Consider the following 6322-nt stretch of genomic DNA (forward strand, 5'->3'; position numbering starts at 1 on the left):
AGAGTCAGCTCCTCTGACAGCCTGGCCATTCTCCAGCCTGAAGGAAATAATAAAAATGTAGTTTAAAAGGAAGACATTCAAAATGAAAGATACACGCACGGAAATGCTTCAAATTCTGTAGCGAATCACGGGTATTCAGCTAGTAGTTTGTGGGTGCAATAGGGATGAATAAATATGTGTATCAATATAATGTAATATACAAATATAAAACAGTTATATACAAACATTGCACCCACTATACAATCAATGCAAGAGTTGATTAACAGACTATGGGACCTATTTATTAACATTATTTGTATTAAAATAATGTTAAAAGGGGTGTTTTCACACAATTTTCACATTATTTAAGTATCACCTGAATGTATTAAAGGGCATTTGGAGCAGGTTTCATGAAAAACTGCTCCAAACCCTTTAATTGTCATTTTTTTAGTAAGCCACATCACTTTCCCCATACTTATAATGGGAAATGCGATGTGCTCGAATTTACTAAATTAGAAATGTGAAAAAACACTGCAGTGAGCCCTGTGATAATTTTGCAAGCACAGGCTGAGGAACTCACAGGGCAGCAATGCGATATACTGTCCTTGCCCAGCTTTTTCTGCCCCCAGGCAGAGAAAGCTGTGCGGGATCTGGCTCCAGTGATCAGCTATGTGTGTCTGATGGACATACAAGCAGATCACTTATAAAAAATAGAAAGTACAAAAAATACTTACCGGTCCAGGGAGCCGGTGTCCGATGCTCCGGTGAGCACTGCCGGGGCGGGTCACCCATATGCTGTGCTGTGACCCCGATGCAGTAAAGTGATGCTGCAAAGCAGCAGCTCACTTAACAGCACCACTGGTCATGGCGCAGAATAAGGAACTGGTGCCCAGCAGCCTCCTGGAGCAGTGGACACCGGTTCCTGGACTGGTAAGTATAAAATCTAGGGGAGGGGGTCTCAGCATGGGGGTAGTAACAACAGGGGGAATCCCGGTGGCGGTGGTAGCGGCGCAGCAGGACATCGGAGAGGCATTGCAGGGACGGAGTTTGCCCACAAGGCGTAGGCGGAGAGGCATTGCAGGGACGGAGTTTGCCCACAAGCAGTGTTCCTGCATACGATAATTGATACATCCATGCGATGTACTCAATTATTGCATTGATAGTCTGGTTGAGTTTATCACTTGTCATCCACATCATCAGATGTGGATGGTGATAAATAGACTTCTATAAGAGATCTGATGGACAGGCTGACAGGTGATCAAGCCGACGCTGGTTAAAAAATCATTCTGTTTACTCCTGGAGGCTCTCCATACCAAGGGAATGCCACCCGCTGGCAACAGCAACCTTAATGATCCACAATAGGTATCATTTTCTCTCTTTTAAGGTGGCATAATTTTCCATGGAGCATCTTCTTCCTTGCACTGCACACCTTCATCGCAAGTGTCTGCATCAAGGGAACACTACCACTGTGTTGCCCTCTCATCTGCTGTCCTTTCCACGCATGACAGCAGACAGTAGAAGAGACCAGGGCTTCGAGTGTTGCACTTTCTTTACCTTATCTCTTTGATAATGATATGGTCATGACCATTTCTGCATGTACAATGAATATCAGGCTCTGATTATCAGCTAATGTGACCTGCACCTTTATATTGATATATTGTGCAGTTACATAATCTTTTTTTTAGAATGGGACACAGACTTCTGCATTTCAGTACAAAGATCTACAGGTGTGGTTCAATAAACAAAAGTTTGTTTTCTTTAAAGAAACACAATTACAGCTATTTGTTATAAATAGTAATCAGTCATAAAAGTGTCTAAATTAATGAGGTGCTGACATCTCGATATAGCAGCACCATGATATGAATAACTACATAAATCCGCATGAATGTACAATCCAGGTATGATGCTTTGATTTCCAGTTGATGTGATGAAAACTGTGGCAGTTATATTGATATATGTTACAAATGCTAAAAAAAATTTTTGTCAGTACAGATTCTCACAGTTTAGCACAATGATCTATATGTGTAATTTAATTAGCTAAAACCGCATACACACAATGCAGTTCTAACTACTGATATGGACTATATAGTCCATATCGGTAGAAAACATAGTACATATCCTACCATATGAATACAGCTTGTGATGGCGATGCACACCCCTGCAGAGTTGGTACCAGAAGAAAAAATAGACTGTGCAGTCAGGTCAATTTTAACTAGAAAGTCTACAATCTAGTTTCTAGTATAGTCAAAATTGTATATAGGCAAAATTGTATATAATTCAAGGGAGTTCAAGGAAAATCGCAAAGTCAAAATCTTCCTTTAAGCAGAATCAAACTATATGTAGGCCCTTTTAGGTTTCTTCTTTCCATGGAAATACAATAATTACTAATACCATAATCGGTAATCAGAGGCATTGGTACGGGGAGGGGGGGTGCTAGGGAGCAGCATGACCCCTCAAACATGTCAGAGGTGCAGGCACTGGGGTGTGGGAATGCTTACCTCCAGATCCCCAGGGTGACGCCTGCTTTAAAAGTCTGTCGCTGGCACTTCAGTGGGCTGCCCCATGTCCTGACCTAGCCAGCTTTTCACCGATGCATTACTTGTAGGAGGCAGGAATGTCCCAGCAGGCTCAGCATGGCCACGTCTCCTCCCAGTAATGCATCCCTGAAGAGTGAAGAGCCAGCCGAGAGGTCGAGGGTTCAAAGTTCTGGCCTTCCTGGATTCTGGAGCCACCAGAGATTTTACGAATCTGGAATTTGCACATGCTCAGGGAATTCCTATGAAAGATCTTGACTTACCCATATCTGTTTGCAGCTTGGATGGGAATCCGCTTCTTAATGGCAGGGTGAACTCCCGGACACTAATTCTTCATATTATTTTTGTCAGAGTCTTATATTCTGATGAGTTGTCTTTCTTCCTTGTCCATTGTCCTCTAACTCCCATTGTACTGGGTCTGCCTTGGTTCAAAGCACATAACCTAGTGTTCAACTGGAGTAATAGAAACTTTGTTTCTTGGGACTCAGAATGTTTGTCCATACCCATCTGGTCAACACTTCCAGTTCCTGAAGGGTTGCCAACCCAATACCTGGCCTTTGCTGATGTCTTCTCCAAGCAGCAAGCTAAGTCACTGCCTCCCCATCATTCCAATGACTGTGCAATCAATCTCATGCCCAGAGCTAAGCTTCCAAAGGGTCGGCTCTATGCATTGTCCTTGCCAAAAACCAAGGCCACGGAGGAGTATATTCAGGAGAGTCTAGAAAAGAGCTTCATTCATACTTCCAAGTCACCAGAAGGGGCCGGTTTCTTCTTTAGGGCCAAGAAGGACGGCTCCCTTCGGCCATGTATTGACTACAGGGATTTGAACAAGATTACTAATTAAAATTCCTACTCATTGCCATTAATCTCTGTTCTGTTCGATCAGTTAAGGAAGGCTACTATCTTCTCCAAGATTGATTTACGAGGAGCATACAACTTAATCCAGATCAAGCAGAGGGACAATTGGAAAAGCACCTTAAGTTTGCCCACAAGGCGTAGGCGGAGAGGCATTGCAGGGACGGAGTTTGCCCACAAGCTGTGTTCCTGCATACGATAATTGATACATCCATGCGATGTACTCGGCCATGTATTGACTACAGGGATTTGAACAAGATTACTATTAAAAATTCCTACTCATTGCCATTAATCTCTGTTCTGTTCGATCAGTTAAGGAAGGCTACTATCTTCTCCAAGATTGATTTACGAGGAGCATACAACTTAATCCAGATCAAGCAGAGGGACAATTGGAAAAGCACCTTAAGTTTGCCCACAAGGCGTAGGCGGAGAGGCATTGCAGGGACGGAGATTGCCCACAAGCTGTGTTCCTGCATACGATAATTGATACATCCATGCGATGTACTCAATTATTGCATTGATAGTCTGGTTGAGTTTATCACTTGTCATCCACAATCGGCCATGTAAGTAATTATCAGTATTTAGTGATGCTGTTTGGTCTTTCTAATGTTCCAGCTGTATTCCAATATTTGATTAATGATGTTCTTCGGGAATTTTTAGGGAGGTTTGTGGTTGTATACCTAGATGATATCTTGAGTTATTCAAGAAATCTTGTGGAACATCTGGCACATGATAAGGCTGTCCTCTTGAAACTCAGAGACAATCATCTGTATGCCAAGATGGAGAAGTGTGAGTTTGAGGTAGAAAAGTTAGCATTCTTAGGATATATTATCATGTCGGAAGGGGTTTTCTATGGATCCTAAGAAACTTCAAGCTAGCCTTAACTGGGTTTGTCCCACAAGTTTAAAAGCCATTCAACCCTTCCTTGGTTTCTCTAATTATTATAGAAGATGTATCCATTCTTTCTCCACCAATATAGCATCTATAGTGAAATTAACTAGGAAAGGTGCGGATCCTACTCATTGGACTCCACAGGAGGTAAAAGAATTTGAAGATCTTAAAAAGCATTCAAATCCGCTCCAGTTCTCCGTCACCCTGATCCGTATTTGTCCTTCATTGTAGAAGTTGATGCTTCTGAAGTCAGAGCAGGAGCCATTCTCTCTCAGGATGATCCAATTGACAACAAACTTCACTCCTGTGCCTTCTACTTACAGAAGTTTTCCTCTGCGGAGGGTAATAATGACATTGGAAATCAGGAACTTTTAGCAGTAGAATGGGCCCTGGGGGAGTGGAGATACTGGCTGGAGGGGGCTAGATATGCAGTAACGATATTTACATTTTATTAATGATATCTACAATTCAAGTAGACTGATACAGCAAAGTATTTGATGAAAACAATATCAGGCATCCCCGGAACCAGCTGTCTGACCGAATGGTGGTTCTCCAATGTCCCGTCTCATAAAGACCTCCTTACCAATGCATTTCAACACCTGGTTGGTGTCTATTTCAAGGCACAAGGAGGATTGTGCCTAATCCCTATATTTATACCCCTTTCCATTATTGGATGGGTAACCACATTGCCAGACATAGATCACCTATGTTCTAAAATCCTATAATCCCATCCAAAGTATCTTTATTAAATTAGTCCACTCTGGTGTTTTCTCTTATTTCCTCATCTCCAGACCACCAGTTGTTGCTGACCGCAGTTCCATCTGATCACGGCCGGAAGTCATCATCCGCATCCTAGTCTACATTGCGGTGATGATACTTACTGTCCCAGAAGAGGATCCTTGACCTCAGATTTAATTCCTCCATCCCCCTCGCAGTCCTCAAAATGGAGGTATTCTCTGGTACCAGAAGTAAATTCCAATGATAGAGTGGTCCTTTATTAGTGGGGGTGGCCATTTTTGAATGTATTCTCTTTGACCACATATGTTCAGAAGCAATATTGTTGAAGATTTTGTCCCCATATATAGGAAGACATATAAAGAGAATAAAATAATTAAAAAATATAAAAACTATTAAAATATAGGCAAAATTTATAATCAAACCCGTAATAAAAAAGTGCTCATATTAGGTACATCCAAGTGAAAGAATAAAGTGCATGAGAATGAAAAGATAAAGTGCTAATTCAGGAGAATATGACAAGAAAGTGCATAGAGCTCATAACATTCTAAGAACCATTTTAACTCAAAGTCCTTATTTAATCCTGAAGGAATCAGGCTTTTAAAGTTATAGATCATGGTCATCTCACTGCGTGCTAATTTCTGTGCTATGTCATTTACTCTTGTATCACCTGTAACTTTCTTCAATCCATAAAAAAAAAAAAATTGACCCACATCACACTTATGGGTGTCTCTGGAATGTGATGGAAGGGTATATGTCTCAATGCTTTTCTTTATATTTCTCAAATGTTCCCCTAGTCAAATTTTAAGGGTTCTGCTGGTACATCCAATATAAAGCTTGTTGCATGTGCATTTAGTGCAAAAAAATCACATTGGCTGAGTTACAAGCAATTAAATCAGTTATCTTATTCTTCCTCCCATTAATATTTACTTCCAAGATTTGAATTCCAAAGTTGTTCTTAACACTCTTACAGCCTATACATGTGCCACATCTAAAAAACCTTGTAGTAATAATCTTAGGGACTTTGGAGCATACTGGGCATAAACTCCATACTAATTTTGATTTTAAATTTAGTGCCTGTCTAAAAATACATTTTGGGTTTTGTGGAAAATTATCACCTATCACAGGGTCTGATTATGTTGTGAGAAAAAAATTGTTGTAAAAGCCCGTTATAAGTTATTGTTTTTATTGTTTTCATTATTTTTTAAGGCTTTTTAATAGACCTCCTCTCGCTAATTTGGAATCTTCCTTGATGGCTAATGCAGTTTTGGTTTCATCATAACCACAGTCCTTAAAATGTTGTTCCATCTCTTTTGCCTGAGTATGAA

Source organism: Pseudophryne corroboree, chromosome 7 (genome assembly GCF_028390025.1).
Source record: "Pseudophryne corroboree isolate aPseCor3 chromosome 7, aPseCor3.hap2, whole genome shotgun sequence".
In the NCBI taxonomy this organism is placed as follows: Eukaryota; Metazoa; Chordata; class Amphibia; order Anura; family Myobatrachidae; genus Pseudophryne; species Pseudophryne corroboree.